The sequence below is a fragment of the Muntiacus reevesi genome, chromosome 2 (assembly GCF_963930625.1).
Source record: "Muntiacus reevesi chromosome 2, mMunRee1.1, whole genome shotgun sequence".
NCBI classification, from domain to species: Eukaryota; Metazoa; Chordata; class Mammalia; order Artiodactyla; family Cervidae; genus Muntiacus; species Muntiacus reevesi.
This window is the reverse complement of record NC_089250.1, coordinates 266788241-266814925: the sequence shown is the minus strand read 5'-3', so window position 1 is coordinate 266814925 and position 26685 is coordinate 266788241. Positions and strand designations below refer to the sequence as shown.

General features: G+C 41.4%; 1 pseudogene; it reads left to right on the top strand.

Moving 5' to 3' along the window:
* Positions 1-26421, top strand: part of LOC136161502 (sulfotransferase 2A1-like) — a 36607-nt pseudogene extending 10186 nt beyond the window's left edge.
* The last annotated feature ends 264 nt before the right edge of the window (positions 26422-26685 follow it).

Sequence of the window (26685 nt, the reverse complement as noted above, 5' to 3'; positions counted from 1 at the left end):
TCAACAGTACATGAACCGAGAACTTCTCAATGTTCAAGCTGGATTGAGAAAAGGCAGAGAAACCAGACATCAAACTGCCAACATCAGTTGGATCATAGAAAAAGCAAGAGAATTCCAGAAACACATCTACTTCTGCTTCATGGACTACACTAAAATCTTTGACTGTGTGGATCACAACAAACTGTGAAAAATTCTTCAAGAGATGGGGATACCAGACCACCTGACCTGCCTCCTGAGAAATCTGTATGCAGGTCAAGAAGAAACAGTTAGAATTGGATATGGAACCACAGACTGGTTCCAAATTGGGAAAGGAGTATGTCAAGCCTGTATATTGTCACCCTGCTTATTTAACTTATATGCAGAGTACATCATGAGAAATGCCAAATGAATGAAGTTCAAGGTGGAATCAAGATTGCTGGGAGAAAGATCAATAACCTCAGATATGCAGATGCCACCACCCTTATGGAAGAAAGTGAAGAATAACTAAAGAGCTTCTTGATGAAAGTGAAAGAGGAGAGTGAAAATTTTGGCTTAAAACTCCACATTCAGAAAACGAAGATCATGGATCTGGTCCCATCACATCATGGCAAATAGATACGGAAAAAGTAGCTGACTTTATTTTGGGGGGCTCCAAAATCACTGCAGATGGTGACTGCAGCCATGAATTTAAAAGACACTTATTCCTTGGAAGGAAAGTTATGAGCAACCTAGACAGCATATTAAAAAGCAGAGACATTACTTTGCCAACAAAGTCCTGCCTAGTCAAGGCTATGGTTTTTCCAGTAGTCATGTATAGATGTGTGAGAGTTGGACTATAAAGAAAGCTGAGTGCCAAAGAATTGATGCTTTTGAAATGTGGTGTTTGAGAAGACTCTTGAGAGTCACTTGGACTGCAAGGAGATCCAACCAGTCCATCCTAAAGGAGATCAATCCTGAGTATTCATTGGCAAGATTGATGTTGAAGCTGAAACTCTAATACTTTGGCCACCTGATGCGAAGAGTTTATTCATTGGAAAAGACCCTGATGCTGGGAAAGATTGAGGGCATGAGCAGAAGGGGACGACAGAGGATGAGGTGGCTGGATGGCATCACCGACTCAATGGACATGAGTTTGGGTAAACTCTGGGAGTTGTTGATGGACAGGGAGGCCTGGCATGCTGCAGTCCATGGGATCGCAAAGAGTCAGACACGAGTGAGCGATTGAACGACTGAACTGAACCCATAAAATAACAATTGCTATTATAGATTTTCAAAGTGTCCAATATGAGAATTCTCTCAGCCCAGTCCTTAAAACCTGGAAGCATTTCATAAATTCTTAGTATGTTAATGATGAAATGGCAAATAAGAACTGGATCCTGCCATGCAGTTAGGTATTTAAATTCAACCCCATACCTGTGAGTCTAAAGCAAGTTCTTGACCCTTATGCTTAGAAAGAGAGATTTCAGGGACTTTCCTGATGGTCCAGTGTTTAAACCTCTGTGCTTCCAATGCAGGACTTGTGGGTTAGATCCTTGAGCAGGGAACTAAGATCCCACAGGCCACACAAAGTGGCCCAAAAAAACCCAAAAAAGATTTCTTTAAAAATTGGGTTGGTATAATATTACACACCAGTCAGGATGGCTGCTATCCAAAAGTCTACAAGCAATAAATGCTAGAGAGGGTGTGGAGAAAAGGAAACCCTCTTACACTGTTGGTGGGAATGTAAACTAGTACAGCCGCTATGGAGAACAGTGTGGAGATTTCTTAAAAAACTGGAAATAGAACTGTCATATGACCCAGCAATCCCACTCCTGGGCATACACACAGAGGAAACCAGATCTGAAAGAGACACGTGCACCCCAATGTTCATCGCAGCACTGTTTATAATAGCCAGGACATGGAAGCAACCTAGATGCCCATCAGCAAATGAATGGATAAGGAAGCTGTGGTACATATACACCATGGAATATTACTCAGCCATTAAAAAGAATTCATTTGAATCAGTTCTAATGAGATGGATGAAACTGGAGCCCATTATACAGAGTGAAGTAAGCCAGAAAGATAAAGAACATTACAGCATACTAGCACATATATATGGAATTTAGAAAGATGGCAATGATAACCCTATATGCAAAACAGAAAGAGAGACACAGATGTACAGAACAGACTTTTGGACTCTGTCGGAGAAGGCAAGGGTGGGATGTTTTGAGAGAACAGCATCGAAACATGTATATTATCTATAGTGAAACAGATCACCAGCCCAGGTTGGATGCATGAGACAAGTGCTCGGGCCTGGTGCACTGGGAGGGGGGATCGGGATGGGGAATACATGTAAATCCATGGCTGATTCATATCAATGTATGGCAAAAACCACTACAAAATTGTAAAGTAACTAGCCTCCAACTAATAAAAATAAATGAAAAAAAATTAGGTTGGTATAAAAAAAAAGTGTGGGAGATTTCAGTCCATGGTGTCTCAATTTCCCTCCAGCTTATTATCACTACATCTGTTTATTTAGTTTGCATTTTCATTTTTATTTATCTTCAAACTTAGGGAAATCTTGCAAGAAATACAGACAAAAATTTGTACAAAATTCACACAGATATACCAACAGTAATGCTTTTGAACATTGAAGGGCAGGAGGAGAAGGGGACAACAGAGGATGAGATGGTTGGATGGCATCACCGAAACAATGGACATGTGTTTGAGTTGACTCTGGGAGTTGGTCATGGACAGGAAGGCCTTGCATGCTGTGGTTCACGGGGTCGCAAAGAGTCAGACACGACTGAGCGACTGAACTGAACTGAATCTTTTGCAACATTTGCTAGATTATGCTCTCATTTCTTTCACTCTCATATACAATATAAACTTTTTCAGCCATTCGAGTGTAAGCTACAGAAATCCTTTCCTTGTCCCTCAAAACTTCAGTGTATGAGACTTCTCTGGTGGCTCAGGGGTTAAGAGTCCACCTGTCAATGCAGGAGATGAGGGTTCCATCCCTGGTCTGTGAAGATCCCACATGTCACAGAGCAGCTAAGCCCATGCACCATGACTATTGAGCCTGTGCTTCAGGGCCCGGCAGCCACAACTACTGAAGACCTTTTGCCCTAGAGCCCATGCTCCACAACAAGAGAAACCACAGCAATGAGAAATCTGCTCACTGCAACTAGAGAAAAGCCTGGACAGCAACAAAGACCCAGCAGAGTTAAAAATAAATAAATACAATTATTTTTTAAAAACTTTATATTTTCTAAGATCAAGAATATAAACACAAAAATGACAGAAATCAGGGAAGTTAGTATTGATGCAATGTTATTATCTAATCCACAGTGTGCATTCAAATGTGGTCAACTGTCCCAATAATAAAATACTAGCATTTTCTGTGGTTTAAGAGTCAATCCAGGATTTAGTTTACATTCTCCTTTCTCATTTCTCTGGACCATATTGCAGTTTTTCTTTCCTTACAGTTGTTTTGAAATAACAATTTGATAATTTGAATGGTACCAGACAATTATTTTTTTAAAGATTCCTCAATCAGAGTTTATAGGAGATGTTCTCCATTAATGCCTTCAGGTCTAGACTTCATCTTTTAAATATGCCCACATAAAAGGAAGGAAGGTAAGGACTTCCCTGGCAGTCCAGTGATTAAGACTCTGAGCTTCCAAAGAAAGGAGTTCAATCTCCGATCAGAGAACTAAGATCCCACATGCCATTAGGCCTGGACAAAAATATTTTTAAAAAAAAGAAGAAGAAGAAGAAAGAAGATGAGAGTAAATTTACCGTGTGGAAAGCTAACAAACATTACTTCTGCCAGGTGATCAAAATCAACATCAACAATGAGATGTCAGTGAAAGTGAAAGTCAATCAGTCCTGGCTGACTCTTTTCAACCCCATAGACTATACAGTTCATGGAATTCTCCAGGCCAGAATACTGGAGTGGGTAGCCATTCACTTCGTCAGGGGATCTTACAAACCCAGGGTTCGACTGGGGTCTCCTGCATTGCAGGTGTATTCTTTACCAACTAATCTATGAGGGAAAGCCCCTCATGTCTCAGTGGTAAAGAATATACCTGCAATGTGGGAGACCTGGGTTTGATACCTGGGTTGGGAAGATTCCCTGGATAAGGGGAAGGCTACCCCCTTCTGGTCTAGAGATTTCCATGGGGTCACAAAGAGTGAGACGTCAGGTTCATAGTAAATACCCTTCAAATGTTGTGACTGTACTAGTATTTTATCTCCATGATCTTCTCTCCGAAACCCAGAAACCCAGTCTAATTATGAGAAAAACATCAGGCACACCCCAAGAGAGGGACCTTCTCCAAAATACCTGGCCAGTAATCCTCAAAACTATCAAAGTCATCAAAGACAAGGAAAGTGTGAGAAACTTTCACAGCCAAGAGAGACCTAAGGAGACATGAAGACGCAATGTAATGTAGTGTCTGGGATGGGATCTTGTACCAGAGAAAGGATATTGAGTAAAAACTAAGTAGTCTGAATAAAGTATGGACTATGAGAAGTCTTTACACTATCTTTACAATTTTCCTATACATCTAAAAATATTGAAACAAAAGTAACAAAACTTATTTAAAAATTTTTTTTAGGATTTCCCTAGGGTCCAGTAGTTAGGATTCTGCCTGCCAGTGCAAGGGACATGGGTTCAATACCTGGTCCAGGAAGTTTCCACATGCCCTGGCACAACCAAGCCCCTGTGCCACATATTCAACCCAGCTGCCTAGAGACCCACCTTAGTTGGGGTCCAGCCCCAACAGGATCCAGGGGAACCCTCAGGATGAACGGCGTCGGCGAATGAGAGAGAGGGAGAAAGAAAGAGAGAGAGAAAGAAAGAGACCAGACCGGAGTGTGCAGCAGAGTCTGGCAGTTGCTTTATTTTTCACCGTAGCCTTTATACCCTAAGCTGGTACATTTCTAAGGGGCAGATAAGCACACAGACTTAGTTTAACATTACATCAGCTTGTCCTTCACAAAACCAGGTGTGCTCTGTTTATTTTTTGTTTATGAGAGTCTTTTCCCATAGATTTTTTTGTACATCATCTTCTGGCCTTGAGCTTAGCAGAAAACAGAGAAGTGGCAGTCTCATGGTACAACAGGTTGTAACATAGTAGAAATACAATCCTGTTAACACAAAGGTTAGTCTTTTTCCAAAAGTTCTCAGCTAAATTTATCTAAAAAGTTTGACACACAAAGACTCTGTAGCTCTGGTGAGGCAGCCTCTGTTTAGCACTCCTGGTTAAAATTAATAATTATCTTATTGTTTTTACACTAGGGCTACACTCTTATTTTTCTAGATCTCCAACTATATTAACAATAGTTTCTACTGCACAACCTCAGCACATTAACATTAATCAAACGTTGATCCAATAACCATTTTTAAAATAATATTTTTTGTATTCTCTAATAGGGCTTCCTAACCCCCCCAAAGGCTCTGTGCCTATTAGGGCCTTTTTTATGGTTAATCTCTATGTATAATATCTTTTGGCTTTCAGGCCTGTTGACAATTTATGGCTTGCACCTGGTGTAAATTTAAGCAACTTCAGTAGCTGACCCTGTCTTTTTTGTGGTTAATCTATTTTCTATTAGGTGTCATCTCCATGGGAGCTAGATAGGATTACATTTTTACAGAACAGAAATGCGAAGGACTGCAAAAACAGCAGATATGCACAAAACAGGCTCTTAGTCCAAAAGTTAATTACCTGCAAGAAGTCACCAGCTAATCTCTAACTAAACTATTTTCTATTAGGCATATTTGTGGCTATTTTATTTGTGGAGCTTTTCTCACCCCGCGGAGGGACCTATGCTTAATAGTTTCTTTTGTTAGCGTACTGTTCTTAGGATGTTTAGAACAATCATGAGCATTTTGTGCAATGAGAGCACACATTTATCAAACAAGCCAGAATGCCAGCAAAAGGGTTTGAATTGAAGCATTTCCTTCATCCTTGGCCCCTTCATAGGGTGCCAGCATCCAGGGGATTTATTAATTAGGGTTTTAAGTTGGTCTTTATTCAGTGAAAGAGGAGCAGGAGAGCTCTCAGCAGGCAACTCAAGGATCCGCAACAGGGCAAACAAGAACAACAGCAGAAAAAAGTGGGGAGGATACAGGGTGGGGTAGAGGCCGAGGCCAACCTGGAGGGTCCCTTATCCTAGACAGCCTTGCCTGCCAGGTTTTTCCTCATGACCTCGTCATGGATGGGATCCTGGACGGCCTTGCCTTTCAGGTATTTTCTTCACGACCTCGTCATGGGTGGGACCTCCCATAATGGCTCCCGGCACACCTTGGCAGCAAGAGAGTAATCCCTGCTTGCTGCAGCCCATACACAGCAATGAAGACCTGGCACAGCCAATAAATAAATAAACTTAAAGATATACATTTTTAATCCACCACATGTCTACACCCTCCAACTTGCTACTAAACTCCTGGTTCCCCCCCCATGAAGTCAAACTCAGGTTACCCCAGAATATTCTCTGAATGAGCTCACAGTTTCCCAATATATCAGTCTTGTGGCCCTCTCTTTTTTGGGGGCAGGCACACTCATCAACGACCTGGGAGAGATTAATGATTGATTGATGTTGACTATAAAATGGATCTCCCAGTCCAACAGTGACTACTGCTAAAAGGCTCACAAGAGGTACAAAGAGCTCATCATCATGACAGGAATGGATGTGTGGTTTGAAGGGATACCCTTCCCAAGCCTGCATTACTCACCTGAAATCCTGAGAGAGGTGCAGGAGAGTTTTCTTTTAAAGATGAAGATGTCTTACTGCTGACTTTTCCCAGATCAGGTAAGGAAACAAGATTAGATACTGACAGACTGTGGCTGTGGCCCTCATTCATTCAGCAGACAGATGGAACGCTTTTTGTATGCCGACAATGCATTAGGGGAATAGAAATGTGCACTGATCCCACCGATGTTCAGAGAAAAGGACCGAGCCAGGCAGTTACACAGTCAGCTGAGTGCTCAGAGGGGGTAATCAAAGGCATCAGAGGAAACCATGGGAATGGAGCATAAGGTAGATTCAGCTGTTTGTAGAGAGGAGTGGAAGAGGATGGAGAGTGACATCTGCAGAGGAAATGGGTTGCTATTGTTTGGTCCCTCAGTCCTGTCTGACTCCTTGTGAAACCCCTGAACTGTAGCCCACCAGGCTCCTCTGTCCATGGGACTCTCCAGATAAGAACACTGGAGAGGGTTGCCATCTCCTTCTACAGGGGATCTTTCCGAGCCAGGGATTGAATCCTAATCTCTTCTGTCTCCTGCGTTGACAGGTGGATTCTTTACCACTGAGCCACCAGGGAAGCCCTAGAAGAAGTAGGGGAGGGATGTAATTCTGTGAGATGATGTATATGTTAATTAGCTTGACGGTGGTAGTCGTCACCATGTGACATGTAACAAATGAACATGTGCACCTTAAATATACACATTCATCTTTTTAAATAGAATTTTGCTTCTTGCTTTTATTATTATTCTTGATTTATTTTGGACTGTGTTAGGTCTTCATTGCCGCGTGGGCCTTCTCTAGTTGCAGTGTGAGGGCTTCTCAAGAGGTAGCTTCCCTTGTTGTGGAGCCGGGGTCAGGGTTTCAAGAGTTGCGGCTCATGGCGCAGTAGTTGCGGCACACGGGCTTAGTTGCACCACTGCCTGTAGGATCTTCCCTGGTCAGGGATCAAACGCATGTCTCCTGCATTGGCAGGTGGATTCTTTACCACTGAGCCCCCAGGGATGCCCTATTTCTGCTTTATATGAAAGAGACAATAAGCTCCCTGCTAGCAGAAACAAGTCTTATCCAGTTACTTGTATAATATAATGGAGCAATGGAGAGTTTGGTCTTGTCATGTTGCCCCCACTGTTTTTGAACTGAGGGTGTTAAACGTATACATCCTTAACATGCTAGTAATAAGTCAATAAAATGAGGTGGGAAGGCTGGTGTGGGGAATAAAACATAACTACCGCAGCCAAAAAGCAAGGCAGAAGAAATGACAACTAAACTGAGATCAAAAAGAGTGAAGGTGGGGCTTCCCTGTTCAATCCCTGGTCAGCGAAGATTTCACATCCTGTGGAGCAAGTAAGCCTGTACACCGCAAATATTGAGTCAGTGCTCTAGGGTTCCCAAGCCACAACTGCTGAAGCTGTGTGTGTAGAGCCTGTGCTCCACAAGAAAAGAAGCCACTGCAATGAGAACGCTTCTCAGAGGCCCCTGCTCACTGCAACAAGAGAAAGCCCGAGTGCAACAATGAAAACACAGCCCAGGCATAAATGATAAAATAAATAAATCTTTTTTTTTTTTTTTTTTAGAAAAAAGAGAGAATTAGCAGCAGGAAAAGAAAATTTAAAAAAAAAAAGAGTGAATGTGAAATTATTTTGCGAAAAGATATATTTTCCAGGACTTCCCTGATGGTCCAGTGGTTAACAATCTGCCTGCCTTGCAGGGGACATGGGTTCAATCCTTGGTCCAGAAAGATCCTCCATGCTGTGGAGCATATGCCATGTGCCGCAACTACTGTAGCCTGCAGGCTCTAGAGCAGATGCTTTGCAACAAGAGGAGTAACTGCAATGGGAAGCCTGAGCATCACAACTAGAGAGTAGCCCCCTGCTCACCACAACTGGAGAAAGCCCAAGTGCAGCAAGACCCAGCCAAAAATAAATGCATAAATAAGGATAATTTTTTAAAAAGGAGAGATTTTTCCAGTAAAGGTATCAGCATGGATAGTGATCAGGAATTGGAAAAGAACTTGACAAATCCACTGAACTGAAAGGATGTGGATCATATATCTAAGAGTGGCAGGGTCATAGAGGGACTGTGATTGGGTAAGAAGCAAGGCTGAAGTTATCAGAAGTGCTGTGGTAATGATGAGCCAAGGGCAGTGGGAATCTGTTCAAAGGCCAAGAGCAATGGGAACATGTTCAAAGGATTTAAGCAAGTAGCTGAAGCATAGAAGCAACCCAGAGGTCCACTGACAGATGAATGGATAAACAAAATTTATTATCCACATATTGTAGAATATTATTCAGCCTTAGAAAGGAATGGAGTTCTGACACACACTACAACACGGATAACCTGTGAAGACATAGTATGTATGGAGTGAAGGGAAAGTGTTAGTTGTTCAGTTGTGTCTGACTCTTCATGATCCCAGAGACTGTAGCCCTCCAGTCTTCCCTGTCCATGAGTTTCTACAAGCAAGAACCCTGGAGTCTGTAGCCATTCCCTTCTTCATGGGGTCTTCTGACCCAGGGATCAAACCTGGGTCTCCTGCATTGCAGACAAATTCTTTATCATGTGAGCCACCAAACTCTGCATGGTATATATGACTCCACTTAAATGAGGTGTTAGAAACAGAAAGTAGAATGGTTGCCAGGGACTGGAAGGAGAAGAAAATGAGAAGTTGTTACTTAATGGGCAAGAGGTTCAGTTGTGCAAGATGGAAAAATTCTGGAGATCGTTTACACAACCATGAGAATATTCTTAACCCTACAGAGCTGTACAGGGCTGCCTGGGGGCTCAGTGGTAAAGAGTTTGCCTGCCAATGCAGGAGATGTGGGTACAATCCCTGGGTCAGGGAGATCCCCTGCAGAAGGAAATGGCAACCCAATCCAGTATTCTTGCCTGGGAAATCCCATGGACAGAGGAGCCTGGAGGACTACAGTCCATGGGGTTGCAAAAAGAGTTGGACAGGACGGAGCGACTAAACAACAACTGAATCATACATTTAAAGAGGGTTAAGATGGTACCTTTATGACCTGTATCCATTATAAGGATTTTTTTAAGTCAGATTAAAATGAATGATCATATTTTTCCTTTCTTTATCTAGGAACAAGCTGGTTGGTTGAAACTGTCTGCCTGATTTACTCCAAGGGGGATCCCAAGTGGGTCCAATCTGAGCCCATTTGGGACCGCTCCCCCTGGGTAGAGGCTAAGTATGGGTATGAATTACTAAAGGAGAAGGAAGGCCCACGTCTCATCAGTTCTCACCTCCCCATCCAACTCTTCCCCAAGTCTTTCTTCAAATCCAAGGCCAAGGTCAGTGTACAGTAGTCAAGACAGTCTTCATCAGGGCTTCCCTGGTGGCCCAGTGGTGGTGCTCTGTCGTTTAAGTCATGTCCAACTCTTTGCGGCCCCATGGACTGTAGCCCACCAGGGTCCTCTGTCTCTGAGATTTTCCAGGCAAGGATACTGGAGTGGGTTGCCATGCCCTACTCCAGGGAATCTTCCCAACCCAGGGATTAAACCCACATCTCTGGCATCTCTTGCATTGACATAAAGATTCTTTAGTCTATAATATCTCAGAGGGAAAGAACAATGCTTTCCTCTTCCTTAATTAGGGCCTTGCTCTTGGTCCAGTGACTAGTTCACAGGAACTTTAAAATACATATTTGATTAATGAATGTAATAACTAGTTTATTAAAATAATCCATGATATTTAAAGGGCACTTTCTAGGAACTGGTTTTATTTCTCCCATTTTTATGACAATTAAGAAGGTTGGAAAATAACTATTGATTTTTCCTGATCCAATTTTCCTCTTTAAGATGATCTACCTCATCAGAAATCCCAGAGATGTTTTAGTGTCTGGTTATTTTCCTGGAGGAGTGCAAAATTGGTTAAGAGACCACAGTCACTGGAACAATACTTTGACTGGTTCATCCAAGGAAATGGTGAGTGAATGTAAAATATGAAAGCTGGGAGTTGTCAGATTCCTTCATCAGACCTCTTTTCATTTCTTAATGAAATTTGATGTCTCTACATCTAACCAATGCATTGGTATAGGGTTCCATCACCACTGGAACCCAAATTCTCTAAATCTACATACTATCTTGTAAAGCAGAAGAATTCAACCAGCCCTTTTGTTTGCCCCATCAGAAACTATCCTAGCTATTTTCTGAGTCTCCATGACCTAATACTAACACAAAGCACTCATATTCTTCTCCTGTACTCTCCTAAATTTGTGAGAGTCACTAGGCTTTCTGAAAGGCAGTTTTCGTTGGCCTCCTGGACAACGCAATCCTGACTTTCCACCATTTATGTGTGCATCCTTTGGAAAGTCCCTTAATTTTCTTGTCCTCTGTGTCTAAAAACTGTATGCATTACCCCAGGGCCTTTATGGGCTTCCCAGGTGGCTCAGTAGGTAAAGAATCTGGCTGTAATACAGGAGATGCAGGAGATACAGGTTCGGTCCCTGGGTCGGGAAGATCTCCTGGAGGAGGGCATGCCAACCCACTCCAGTATTCTTGCCAGGAAAATCCCATAGACAGAGGAGCCTGGCAGGCTCTGGTCCCTGGGGTCGCAGAGAGTCAGACACAACTGTAGTGACTTAGCACGCATTCACTCAGGACCTCTATTTTTTTAAGTTAATTATTTATTTATTTAGCTGCATCAGGTCTTAGATGTGAAATGTGAATCCTTCCATCTTAGTTGTGGCAGGCAGATTCTTCCAACTTAGTTGTGGCTTGTGGGTTCTTTCATTGCAGCATGTGGGATCTAGTTCCCTGACCAGGGGTAGAACCCTGGCCCCCTGAATTGGAGCACAGAGTCTTAGCCACTGGGCCACCAGGGAAAGCCCTCTATGCTTTTAATTATGCAGAACTTCTAAGCATTCTCAGATGCTTGAAATGTTGCAGTTTTTCTCAAAACTATGTGATGAATCTAGTATCTCACCTGTGATACGTCTTCCCGGTTTCAGACCTCTTTCTTTAACAGCCCATGGACATCTTCACTGGAGAGGGTCATTGTTGTTTAGCCCTTCAGTTTTGTCTGATCCTTTTCATAAACTATACAAAATAGCATGTCTCCCCACCTCTATAGTTTCACCTTCCCCCCCTTCCTTAGTATTCATCACCAGTGAGTATGTATTCTATTTATTTGTTTCTGCTACATGTCTCTCCACTAACATGTAAAGTCTTTGAGTTCTTCATTGTTGACTCCAGGCCCTAGAGTGGTGCTTGCCACATGTGTGTGCATGCACAGACGATCAGTCATCTCTGACTCTTTGCAACGCCCTGGACAGTAGCCTGCCTGGCTCCTCTGTCCATGGAATTGTCCAAGAATATCAGAGTGGGTTACTATTCCCTCCTCCAGGGGATTTTCCTGACCCAGGGATTGAACCCTGGGTTCAATCCAGCCCTCTTGCATTGGCAGGCAGATTCTTTACCCCTGCTGCCACCTGGGAAGCCCCATTATCATCAGTGAGAGATGACAAATAAATCAACAAATACAGCATGAAATAAAGCAAAGAGATCTTAGTAATGTCATTAAGAGATCTATTAATGTCACTCTCTGATGCTCACAGAGGGCATCCTGCCATCAGTGGACATTCACTCTGCTCCCTGTCTGCCAGCATTCTGCCATAACTCAACATCTTTTCTGCTTCTTGGGCAGCTGGGACATACTGGTCACCAAGACAGTTGATGGTGCTGCTGCCGACAGGGGAGAATCTAGTGATGTCCTTGGTCTATAGGAGTAACGCTATAGGCTCTTTATTGTCCTCATCTGCATGCCCTGTGGCTCTTCCAGGCTATGAGGCAATCATCACTTCTATATTGAACAGTTCGACTCCCTCACTTCTTCTTTTTTTTTTTGCCCTCAACACTAGAGTCCAATCTTCAAACACTGGAAGTCATAGTTTTTATTGAGCTGATCTTGAGTGAACTCTTCAGCTATATCTCCTGATTTGCTTCAGGCTACTCTTTCAGAAAAAGAGCAACAAGACTTCCCTGGTGGTCCAGTGGTTCTGAATCTCCCTGCCAAGGTAGGCGACATGGGTTTGATCCCTGGTCTGGGAAAATCCCACATGCCATAGCACAACTGGGTGGGTGTGCTGCAACCACTGAAGCCAGTATTCCCTTCTTGATTTGGTTTCCCAAGGAATAATAATTCCAACAGCAACAATGAAGGAAAGATGACAGGGAGGGGGGTAAAAACAAGTGTTGTGAGAATGTACCTAACAAGCAAAAATATCTAAATGCTGAACAATAAGAGGCAAAAAAAAAAAAAAAAAGCCACTTCTCAAACTACATGGCTCTCTGGACAAGATCTCCTTACAGACCCTGGAAAACTGTATACAAAACCTGCTCCAAAGGGATTAGGCTTGCTAAAGGGCAAATGCATGGTGTTGGATACCAGTTATAACAAGCGTAAATGTGCCTGGCATTGTGCTAGTAACTGTTCCCACAGAGTGAACGTAGTGTATGGATCCCTTCTTTCATGCCATGTGTCATCTACTCTTTCTGCCTCCCTTCCGTGCAGTGGTATTTGGATCATGGTTTGACCACACTCGGGACTGGATGTCCATGAGAGACAAGAACTTCCTGATACTGAGCTATGAAGAGATGAAATGGGTAACTCTTGCTCTTAGAGTCAGCACACCCTCTCTCACCACCCTCTGCACTCCCCCCACCTTCCCTCCATTCCCCTGTGTCTCCCACCTTCTCAAAATTTAGCCTGCAGTCAAAGGAGTGAGAATAGCAACCTGGTCTTCATTGCCTTATTTCTGATTGACACTTCAAAGCTCCAAGCTCTCTTTCTTCACATGTTTTTCTTTGTTTCACCATAACGTGAAGGGGTTTTTTAAAAAAGAATTTTATTTATGTATTGGCTGCGCTGGGTCTTCATGCCTGTCCTCAGCTTTCTCTAGCTGTGATGAGCGGGGGGTACTCTTGTTGTGGTGCCCAGATTCTAGAGCACAGGCTCAACAGTTATGCCACACGGGCTGAGTTGCTTTGAGGCAGGTGGGATCTTCCCAGACCAGATATCGAACCCATGTTTCCTGAACTGACAGGCCGAATTTTTAACACTGAACCACCAAGGGAGCCCCTTTGTTTTCTTTTCATTAGGAATTTTGTTCTGTTTTGTCCAGATAGTTCTTGTTGTTGTTGTTATTTTTACAGGTGTGTGATTTCTTTTATTTAATTAATTAATTTATTTTAATTGGAAGCTAATTATCTTACAATATTGTAGTGGTTTTTGCCATACATTGACATGAATCAGCCATGGGTGTACATGTGTCTCCCATCCTGAACCCTCCCCCCCCACACCTCCCTTCCCATCCCATCCCTCAGAGTCATCCCAGTGCACCAGCCCTGAGCCCCCTGTTTCATGCATTGAACCTGGACTGTTGATCTATTTCACAGATGGTAATATCCATGTTTCAAAGCTGTTCTCTCAAATCATCCCACCCTGGCCTTCTCCCACAGAGTCCAAAAGTCTGTTCTTCACATCTGTGTCTCTTTCGCTGTCTCGCATATAGGTTCATCGTTATCATCTTTTTAAATTCCATATATGTATGTTAATATACTATATTGGTGTTTTTCTTTCTGACTTCCTTCACTCTGTATAATAGGCTCCAGTTTCATCCACCTCATTAGAATTGATTCAAATGCATTCTTTTTAATAGCTGAGTAATAATCCATTGTGTATATGTACCACAGCTTTCATATCCATTCGTCTGCCAATGGACATCCAGGTTGCTTCCATGTCCTAGCTATGGTAAACAGTGCTACGATGAATATTGGGGTACACGTGTCTCTTTCAATTCTGGTTTCCTCGGTGTGTATGCCCAGCAGTGGGATTGCTGGGTCATATGCAAGCTTTATTTCCAGTTTTTAAAGGAATCTCCATAATGGCTGTACTAGTTTGCTTTCCCACCAACAGTGTAAGACTGTTCCCTTTTCTCTGCACCCTCTCCAGCATTTATTGTTTGTAGACTCTTTGATATCAGCCATTCTGTCCAGTGTGAGATGGTACCTCAATGTGGTTTTAATTTGCATTTCTCTGATAATGAGTGATGTTGAGCATCTTTTTAGGTGTTTGTTAGCCATCTGTGTGTCTTCTTTGGAGAAATGTCTGTTTAGTTCTTTGGCCCATTTTTTGATTGGGTCATTTATTTTTCTGGAATTGAGCTGCATAGGCTGCTTGTATGTTTTTGAGATTAATTCTTTGGCAGTTGCTTCATTTAGTATTATTTTCTCTCATTCTGAAGGCTGTCTTTTCACCTTGCTTATAGTTTCCTTCGTTGTGCAAAAGCTTTTAAGTTTCATTAGGTCCCATTTGTTTATTTTTGCTTTTATTTCCATTACTCTGGGAGATGTGTCATAGAGGATCCTGCTGTGATTTATGTCAGAGAGTGTTTTGCCTATGTTTTCCTCTAGGAGTTTTATAGTTTCTGGTCTTCCATTTAGATCTTTGATCCATTTTGAGCTTATTTTTGTGTATGGTGTTAGAAAGAGTTCTAGTTTCATTCTTTTACAAGTGGTCGACCAGTTGTTCCAGCATCAGTTGTTAAAGAGATTGTCTTTCCTCCGTTGTGTATTCTTGCCTCCTTTGTCAAAGATAAGGTGTCCATAGGTGCATGGATTTATCTCTGGGCTTTCTATTTTCTTCCATTGATCTATATTTCTGTCTTTGTGCCAGTACCATACTGTCTTGATGACTGTGACTTTGTAGTAGAGACTGAAGTCAGGCAGGTTGATTCCTCCAGTTCCATTCTTCTTTCTCCAGATTGCTTTGGCTATTCGAGGTTTTTTTGTATTTCCATACAAACTGTGAAATTATTTGTTCTAATTCTGTGAAAAATACCATTGGTAGCTTGATAGGGATTGCATTAAATCTATAGATTGCTTTGCATAGTATACTCATTTTCACAGTATTGATTCTTCCAATCCATGAACATGGTATATTTCTCCATCTATTTGTGTCCTCTTTGATTTCTTTCATCAGTGTTTTATAGTTTTCTATATTTAGGTCTTTTGTTTCTTTAGGTAGCTTTATTCCTAAGTATTTTATTCTTTTCATCACAATGGTGAATGGAATTGTTTTCTTAATTTCTCTTTCTGTTTTCTCATTGTTAGTGTATAGGAATGCAAGGGATTTCTGTGTGTGAATTTTATATCCTGCAACTCTACTATATCCATTGATTGGCTCTAGTAACTTTCTTGTGGTATCTTTGAGGTTTTCTATGTAGAGGATCATGTCATCTGCAAACAGTGAGAGTTTTACTGCTTCTTTTCCAATCTGGATTCCTTTTTTTTTATTATTATTATGTTGAGGCATGTTCCTTCTATGCCTGCTTCCTGGAGGGTTTTTATCATAAATGGATGTTGGATTTTGTCAAAGGTTTTCTCTGCATCTATTGAGATAATCATATGGTTTTTGTCTTTCAATTTGTTAATGTGGTATATCACATTGATTAATTTGCAAATATTGAGGAATCCTTGCCTCCCTGGGATAAAGCCCACTTGGTCATGATGTATGATATTTTTAATATGTTGTTGGATTCTGTTTGCTAGAATTTTGTTAAGGATTTTTGCATCTATGTTCATCAGTGATATTGGTCTGTAGTTTTCTTTCTTTGTGACATCTTTGTCTGGTTTTGGTATTAGGGTGATGGTGCCCTCATAGAATGAGATTGGCAGTTTACCTTCCTCTGCAATTTTCTGGAAGAGACTGAGTACGATAGGTGTTAGCTCTTCTCTAAATTTTTGGTAGAATTCACCTGTGAAGCCATCTGGTCCTGGGCTTTGTTTGTTGGAAGATTTTTATTACAGTTTCAATTTCCATGCTTGTGATGGGTCTGTTAAGGTTTTCTATTTCTTCCTGGTTCAGTTTCAGAAGGTTATACTTTTCTAATATTTCGTCCATTTCTTCCAAGTTGTCCATTTATTAGCATATAGTTGCTGATAGTACTCTCTTATGATCCTTTGTATTTCTGTGTTGTCTGTTGTGATTTCTCCATTTTCATTTCTAATTTTGTTAATTTTATTCTTCTCCCTTTTTTTCTTGATGAGTCTAGCTAATGGTTTGTCTATTATATTTATCTTCTCAAGGAACCAGCTTTTAGTTTTGTTAATTTTCTATAGTCTCCTTTGTTTCTTTTTCATTTATTTCTGCTCTAATTTTTATGTTTCTTTCCTTCTACTAACCCTGGGGTTCTTCATTTCTTCTTTTTCTAGTTGCTTTAGGTGTAAAGTTAGGTTATTTATTTGATTTTTTTCTTGTTTCTTGAGGTAAGCTTGTATTGCTATGAACCGTCCCCTTAGCACTGCTTTCACTGAATCCCATAGGTTTTGGGTTGTTGTGTCTTCATTTTCATTCGTTTCTGTGCATAATTTTTTTATTTCTTCTGTGATTTGTTGGTTATTCAGAAGTGTGTTGTTTAGCCTCCATATGTTTATATTTTTAGTAGTTCCTTTCCTGTAGTTGACATCTAATCTTACCGCATCATGATCAGAAAAAATGCTTGAAATGAGTTCAATTTTTTTGACTTTACCAAGGCTAGATTTATGGCCAAGATGTGATATATCCTGGAGAATGTTCCATGTGCACTTGAGGTAAAGGTGAAATTCATTATTTTTTTCAGAAAAAATGCTTGAAATGAATTCAATTTTTTTGACTTTACCAAGGCTAGATTTATGGCCAAGATGTGATATATCCTGGAGAATGTTCCATGTGCACTTGAGGTAAAGGTGAAATTCATTATTTTTTTCAGAAAAAATGCTTGAAATGAATTCAATTTTTTTGACTTTACCAAGGCTAGATTTATGGCCAAGATGTGATATATCCTGGAGAATGTTTCATGTGCACTTGAGGTAAAGGTGAAATTCATTATTTTGGGGTGAAATGTTCTAGATTTCAATTAGGTCTAACTGGTCTATTGTATCATTTAAAGTTTGTGTTTATAAACCTTTTCTGTGTTTCCTGTCTAGAGAAGATCCTTTAGCATTTGTTTAAGAGCTGTTTTGGTGGTGCTGAATTCTCTCAGCTTTTGCTTGTCTGTAAAGCTTTTGATTTCTCCTTCATATTTGAATGAGATCCTTGCTGAGTATAGTAATCTGGGTTGTAGATTTTTCTCTTTCATCACTTTAAGTATGTCCTGCCAGTCCCTTCTGGGCTGAAGAGTTTCTATTGAAAGATCAGATGTTATCCTTATGGGAATCCCCTTGTGTGTTACTTGTTGCTTTGCCCTTGCTGCTTTTAATATTTTCTCTTTGTGTTTGATCTTCGTTAATTTGATTAATATGTGTCTTGGGGTGTTTTGCCTTGGGTTTATCCTGTTTGGGACCCTCTGGGTTTCTTGGACTTGGGTGGCTATTTCCTTCTCCATTTTAGGGAAGTTTTCAACTATTATCTCCTCAAGTATTTTCTCATGGCCTTTCCTTTGGAATTTTTCTTCTGGGACTCCTATGATTCGAATGTGGGGTGTTTAACATTGTCCCAGAGGTCTCTGAGGTTGTCCTCATTTCTTTTAATTCTTTTTTCTTTTTTCCTCTCTGCTTCATTTATTTCCACCATTCTATCTTCCACCTCACTTATCCTATCTTCTGCCTCAGTTACTCTACTGTTGGTTCCCTCCAGAGTGCTTTTGATCTCAGTTATTGCATTATTCATTACTTACTGACTTTTTTTATTTCTTCCAGGTCCTTGTTAAACATTTCTTGCATCTTCTCAATCCTTGCCTATAGTCTACTTATCTGTAACTGCATTTTGTTTTCAAGATTTTGGACCATCTTTACTATCATTATTCTGAAGTCTTTTTTAGATAGACTCCCTATCTCCTACTCTTTTGTTCGGTTTGGTGGGCATTTATCATGTTCTTTACCTGCTGAATATTTCTCTGCCTTTTCATTTTGTTTAGATTGCTCTCTTTGGGGTGGCCTTTCTGTATGCTGGAAGTTTGTGGTTCCTCTTTATTGTAGAGGTTGTTCCCTGTGGGTAGGGTTAGGTTAGTGGCTGGTCAAGTTTTCCTGGCTAGGGAAGCTTGCATTGGGGTTCCAGTGGGTAGAGCTGGATCTCTTCTCTCTGGAGCACAATAAAGCGTCCAGTAGTGAGTTTTGAGGTGTCTATAATAGGTTTGGTGTGACTTTAGGCAGCCTGTACTTTAATGCTCAGGGCTATGTTCCTGCGTTGCTGGAGAATTAGTGTGGTATGTCTTGCTCTTGAACTTGTTGGTTCTTGGGTGGAGCTTGGTTTCAGTGTAGGTATGGAGGCTTTTGGATGAGCCCTTGTTGATTAATGTTCCCTGGAGTCAGGAGTTCTCTGGTGTTCTCAGGTTTTGGACTTAAGCCTCCTGCCTCTGCCTTTAAGTCTCATTCTTTGAGTAGCCTCAAGATTTCTCCATCCATACAGCACTGATGATAAAACATATAGGTTAATGGTGAAAAGATTCTCTACAGTGAGGGACACCTAGTGAAGGTCACAGAATTACATAAAAAAAGAGAAGAGGAAGGAGGGAGATAGAGGTGACCAGGAGGAGAAGAAGGGCAGTCAAAAGTGGGGAGACCAATCTAGCCAGTAATCAGTTCCTTAAGTGTTCTCTACAGCCTGGAACACCCAGAGAGATTCACAGACTTAAGTAGAAAAGATAAGGGGGAGGGAGGAGATATAGGTGACCTGGGGGAGAAAAGAGAGAGTCTAAAGGGGAGAGAGCAATCAAGCCAGTAATCACATCCCTAAGTAAAAATGGGTACTGAAGATTAGATTCTTAAAGGTACAAAATTGATAACAAATAACAAAAAGCAAAGATGAAAAATCTAGAGTAAAGGTTAAAATCTCAAAAATACAAAACAATATCAATCACAAAAATTATAAAAAATATATATGTGAAATTGCTTTAAAAATAGGGTCTTTTTTTGCAAAGTAATAGTAGGTTATAAAAATGAAAATTAAAGGACTAATAAAGAAATTAAAAATAAAAAAATAAAAAATGATAATAGTAAAAATATATCTAGAAATTTCTCTGGAGCTGTTGAGGACAGTGTGGGGTCAGTTCAGTTTCAGATAGTTCCTTGTTCCAGTTTATACTTCTTCTCAAGGTCTATAGGCCCCTTCCAATGCTTAGTCAATGCTAACTACAGGGTTTCAATCTGTTGCACCTGTCATTTCCAGAGCAGCTTCCTCTTTGCTTATTTTGGCTTCCTCTGTTTACAAGCCTCTTCAGTGTCTAATTTCCGCCCTGACACAAGGGGGCAAAGGTGGTCACTTATTTAGGCTCACTTGTTCAGTGTGCTGTAGCGTGAGAGGGATACTGCAAACAGTTATCACTGGCATGTGTGAGGGGTGCTTGCAGTGTATGGACCACACTGGGTTTGCCCCAGCTCAGTTCCTTGTGGCTCTTGTGTCCCTTATGGCTCAGCTGGTAAAGAATCCTCCTGCCATGTGGGAGACCTGGGTTCAATCCCTGGGTTGGGAAGATCCCCTGGAGAAGGGAAAGGCTACCCAATCCAGTATTCTGACCTGGAGAACTCCATGGACTGTATAATCCATTGGGTCACAAAGAGTCAGACACGACTGGATGACTTTCACTTTCACTTTCATGGCCCCTGTGCTTTCCCGGTCTACACTGCTCAGGCTCCAGGTTGCTCTGAAGGGGAACTGTCCAAAGCGGGCCCTGGGTTGCATGCACTTCCCAGGTCTAAGCTGCTCAGGTTCAGGTTCTCGGGTACTCCACAAAGGCAGAGACTCAGTCGGGCCTGCGTGTTGTGCCCTTCCCAGGTCCGAGGAGCTCAGGCGACCAGGTGCTTTTCGAGCACACTATCCCAGGTGTGTGGTGCGTCTTATCACCTCCCCGGCTCCAGTCGCTTGGTTTCCTGGGTGTGCCGTAAAAGCACCATCTGGGCTGTGCCGTGTCTCCTCTGGGGGGCTGATCTTAGGCTGCAACCCTCCTGGCAGATGTCAGCCATCCAGGATCCCAGGAAGAGTTGGTTAGCAACTGGGAGCCTGCTCACAGTTTGGTATAGGATGCTGTCTCTGGGGCCAAGATTGCCCCCTGCCTTCCAACTCTGGCTGTCACCCACCTGCCTCTCTGCCTCTCACATGGAGATGGGCCAGTCTGCAGCCTGCTAGCTCTCCTATTGTATTCACTCAATCCTTTGTTCTGGGAGCCAGCCAGGCTGTGCCTTAGGTTAGAGCTTTTTGTTCTCTCTCTCTCTCTCTCTTTCTCCACCCCCCCCACCCCCCGCTATCCCACAGTTTGGGTTGCTATCTCACATTAGCTCCTTCAGATTGTCCTCTGGGCATTCAGGCCTGGCCCTTACCCTAAGCATGCAACCCATGCCTCCCCCACTTGCTGGTGGCAGACGGGAGCATCTGGGCTATTTCTCTGCTGGGAATTGTGCTTAAGGCACATATTCTGTGGGCTTTGTTTTTTTCCCTCCTGGTTATGTTGCCATCTGAGATTCCAAAACTCGCCACAGACCGACTGGTGAGAGGGTTTCGGTGTTTGGAAACGTCTCCTCCTTCACGACTCCCTCCCTGGGATGGGTCTCCATTCCTAACAATTTTGTCTTTCTTTTTATCTTTTATATTTTGTCCTACCTCCTTTCGAAGAGAATGGGTTGCCTTTCTGGGTGCCTGGAGTCCCCCGCCAGCGTTCAGAAGTTGTTTTGTAGAAGTTGCTCAGCATTCAAATGATTTTTTGATGAATTTGTCGGGGAGAAAGTGGTTTCCCTATCCTATTCCTCCACATCTTAGGACTGCCCCAGGTGTGTGATTACTTGTTAGACCATACTGAAGGCTCATGGAATAAAGAAAACCTTTAAAGCACTATACCTCTAAGAGGAAAGTCTGATTTAAAGCAAAGCTTTTCTTGTTATAAAATCCTTTTTCTTATCATCATCTCCCAAGATCATGGCCAAGTATTGATATAACAAATAAGATGATATGGTAAAGCTCTCTTATTTTATTCAAATGTCAGTTGTGAAAAACAGCATTATTTGGGCACATAGCCAAGGCACATAGCCAATTCCTTAAATTTTTGTCAATTTCTCCCTGACACTCTCTTCCCTAATCCTGACCATAACTGTCTAGAAGCCCTTCTTAAGTCTCTTTAGAAAACCCAGCATTTTAGTGTTTCAATGTGTCCTGAATTCATCTATACTGAGAAATCCATCATGGTCTTTTGATCTATTTGTTTCAACCTTTCTCTAAGTCATTTGTAAAATTTTCAAAAGTTTTATTGATGTATAGTTGCTTTACAGTGTATATAGCTTCTAGAGTAAAGTGAATCAGCTGTACCTATGCATATATCCCCTCTTTTTTTTTTTTATTTCCTTCCCATTTAAGTCACTACAGAGCATTGACTAGAGTTCTCTGTGCCACACAGTAGGTTCTCATTAGTTACTATTCTTTACTTAGTATTTATAGTGTCTATGTGTCAATGTCAATCACCCAGTTCATCCACTCTGGACTCCTCCAACTCTATCCCTACTCATGTCTCTACATTTCTTTCCTCTTTCCTCCCCCTCTCCTCCTTTTTCTACTGTCTCCTCCCCCTTGTCTTCTTTTTTGTGTTCTTGCTCTTTCACATAATCTCTCAGGTTTTCTCTTCTTCTAGGACACAAGGAGCACTGTGGAGAAGATCTGCCAATTCCTGAGCAAGAAACTAGAACCAGAAGAACTGGACTCAGTCCTCAGAAACAGTTCTTTCCAGGCATGAAAGAAAACAATCTGTCCAATTTTTCCCTCCTGCAGGGTTGGCATTTAGAAGAGAATGGACTACTTTTGAGAAAAGGTAAAGAAAACATTCTGCCTTCAAAATGGATCAGAATATGTAGAGATTATTCTTGGTTTGTGGTAGTGCACTAACCACTGGGAGTAGGGACTGCTTGAATTTATCAACTTAAATTGCTCATCACTTGAGATTATCTCTTGTGAGCCCTTAGCAGGGCATCTCTTTTTAGAGTACTGATGTGGTATGCAGGTGCTTGAGAAAGTTACTTAAGATTAATTTGTTTTGGTGCAGACCATTTTGAAGTGTTTATTGAACTTGTTACAATATTGTTTCTGTTTTATGTCTTGGTTATTTGGCTGCAAAATAAATAATGGAATGACCAAATAAATAATAAACAATTTAAAAAAAAACAGAGAGGAATAGTTAGACATCTAATACAATAATGCAGGTGAGAAATGATGTTGGCTTGGATGGAGGTGGTATAAATTGAAGTTGTGAAACGTGACGAGACACTGGTTATTACAGACCCCATGGACATCTGTCCATGAGATTCTCCAGGCAAGAATACTGGAGTGGGTTGTTATGCCCTCCTCCAGGGGTCTTCTCAACCCAGATATTGAACCTGAGTCTCCTGCATTGCAGGGAGATTCTTTACTGTTTGAGCCAGCAGGGAAGATCTGTTATAGAGCATAGAGCAGTGTTATTGGTGAGGAACTTCTTTCAAGATGAGAGAAGAGAAGGCAGGAAATTGTTCCAAGCAGGCCAATGTGTAAATGAGTATGACCATTAGGTATATGAAAACAACAAACCATTGGTCATTCTGCTATATTAACTGGGATTTCCATGTCAAACAGACAGAAGGAAATAGATCGAGGGCTTCCCTGATGGTCTGGTGGTTAAGAATCTGCCTGCCAACGTAGGGGACACAAGTTTGATTAGTTGCCCATCAGCTGTGGGCAACTAAGCCAATGCACCACAACTGCTGAGGCCAAGCTCTGGAGCACATGCTTGGCAATAAGAGAAGCCCGTGCACTGAAACTAGAGTAGCCCACCCTCACTGCAACTGCAGAAAGCCGATGCGCAGCAGCAAAGACTCAGCACAGCCACTAACAAATAAATTTTTTAATATATAAAATAAAACATGTAAGAATGTGTTGTGTATTACTTAATAGCAATATATTAAAATAAAATAGATTTAGAAGACATGTATTGGAGTCTTGAGACTGAGCCCTAGATCTGACATGAGCCTCTATTTTACGTTTGTCAGGTGTGACCGGGGACTGGAAAAATTACTTCACGGTGGCCCAAGCTGAAACTTTTGATAAACTATTCCAGGAGAAGATGGCAGACCTTCCTCAAGATCTGTTCCCAATGAAATAATGATCTAAAACTTCTGGATCTTATATGGACAATGATAATTGCTCTCCTGTCCTCATAAGTGAGAAGGACTGGGAATAATTGCATAAAACCTGTTATTTCATCCTGGTGCTTCAATTGATCCAATCTCTGCATCTTTGAGGACCTGGCTATTAAAATTATCAGGGTACCCCTATTTCGCTTCTTGGTATCTCAGCTTTCAAAAAACTGTTATAATGTTTCATCTCATTCATACAGAGTGGTCAAGAAATAATGTAAGTATCATTGTTGTTGTTCAGTCACTAAGTCATGTGACCACATGAACTGCAGCTTGCCAGGATCCTCTGTCACCGACTATCTCTGACCTTGCTCAAATGCATGTCCACTGAGTCTGTGATGCAATCTAACCATCTCATCCTCTGACACCCCTTTCTCCTTTTGCCCTCAATCTTTCCCAGCAGCAGAGTCTTTTCCAATGATCAGCTCTTCACATCAGGTGGTCAAAGTATTGGAGCTTCAACTTCAGGATCAGCCTTTCCAATGAGTATTCAGGATTGATTTCCTTAGGATTGACTGGATTGCTCTCCTTGCTGTCCAAGGGACTCTCAAAAGTCTTCTGCAGCACAGAATCACCACAATTCGAAAACATCAATTCTTTGGGGCTCAGTCTTTATGGTCCAACTCTCATATCTGTAGAGTCAAAACTATGGTGTTTCTAGTAGTCCTATATGGATATGGTAGGGAATCCCTGGATGGTCATAATTTTATCTGACTGAAGCCCACCAAGAAATGATAGAAACTAGATGTTTCTTTAATTACTTCTGGAGTCAATATTGCAGAAGCGGGCATTCTTTCTTTTGCTTGTTGTGTGAATGTGGGAAGCCTTGAATCCTAGAGTCCTCCACTGGGTAATAGAAGGTGGGACCCATAAAATAACAATTGCTATTATAGATTTTCAATGTGGCCAAAAAGAGAATTCTCTCAGTCCAACCACTAAAACCTGGAAGCATTTCATAAATTCTCAGTATGTTAATGATGAAATGGCAAATAAGAACTGGATCCTGCCGTGTAGTTAGGTATTAAAATTCACCCCCATACCTGTGAGTCTAAAGCAAGTTCTTGACTCTTATGCTTAAAATGACAGATTTCAGGGACTTCCCTAGTAGTCCAGTGGCTAAAACTGTGCTTCCAATGCAGGGGGTGTAGGTTTGATCCCTGCACAGGGAACTAAGATCCCACAGGCTACACAGAGTGGCCAAAAAATAAAAAGAACAAATAGACTTCTTTAAAAATTAGGTTGCTATAAAGAAAAAAAAAGTGTGAGAGATTTAAGTCCATGGTATCCCAATTCCCCTCTAGCTTATTATCACTACATCTATTTATTTAGTTTGATTTTTATTTTTTAAAAGACTTCCCTGATAGCTCAGTTGGTAAAGAACCCACATGCAATGCAGGAGACCCTCGTTCACTTCCTAGGTCAGGAAGATCCCCTTGAGAAGGGATAGGCAACCCACTCCAGTATTCTGGCCTAGAGAAATCCATGGACTGTGTAGCCCATGTCGTTGCAAAGACCTGGACACAACTGAGTGACTTTTTTTATTTTTAATTATCTTCAAGCTTAGGGAAATCTTGCAAGAAATACACACAAAATCCTTGTACATAGTTCACACAGATTTACCAACTGTAAACTTTTGCAACATTTACTAGATTATGCTCTTATTTTTCACTCTCATATACAATATAAACTGTTTCAGCCATTTGAGAGTAAGTTACAGAAATCCTTTCCTTTTATCCCTCAAAACCTCAAGGTATGAGACTTCTCTGGTGGCTCAGTGGTTAAGAATCCACCCGTCAATGCAGAAGATACGGGTTCCTCCCTGGTCTGTGAAGATCCCACATGTCACAGAGCAACTAAGCCCATACACCACAACTATTGAGCCTGTGCTCCAGGGCCCGGCAGCCACAACTACTGAAGCCCATGTGCCCTAGAGCCCGTGCCCCACAAGAGAAACCACAGCAATCAGATACCTCCTCACCTCAACTAGAGAGTAGCCCCGCTCGCCACAACTCGAGAAAAAGCCTGGGCAGCAACTAAGACCCAGCAGAGTTAAAAATAAACAAATACAATTTTTTAAAAAAAAAGCTTCATGTTTTCTAAGATCAAAAACATTTCCCTTATAATCCCACAAAAATGATAGGAATCAGGGAAGTTTGTGTTGATGCAATGTTATTATCTAATCCACAGTGTGCATTCAAATGTGCTCAACTGTCCCAATAATAAAAAAATAGCATTTTCTGTGGTATGGAAGTCAATCCAGGTTTTAGTTTACATTCTTCTCTATCTGGAACATATCCTCAGATTTTCTTTCTTTTTTTTTTTTTTTTAATAATATTTTGATAATTTAAATGGGGCCAGAAAATAGTTTTAGAGAAGATCCTCAATAAGAGTTTACACAGCATGTTCTCATTAATACCTTCACATCTAGACTTCATGTTTTATACATGCCCATATAAAAAGGAAAGAGTCCAGTGGTTAAGACTCTGAGCTTCAAAAGCAAGGGGTACGGGTTCAATCTCTGATCAGAGAACCAAGACCTCACATGCCGTGAGGCATGGCCAAAAAATTTAGGAAAAATAAAAACAGATGGGGAGAGTAAATTCACCATGGGAAAATCTAGCAAGCATTACTTCTTCCAGGCGATCAAAGTCAACAACAATGAGATGTCAGGTTGATAGTAAATACCCTTGAAATGATGTGACTGTACTAGAATTTTACCTTCATGATCTTCCTCTCCAAAACCCAGAAACCCAGTCTAATTATGAGAAAAACATCGGGCACACCCCAAGAGAGGGACTTCTCCTAAATACCTGACCAATAATCCTCAAAACTGTCAAAGTCATCAAA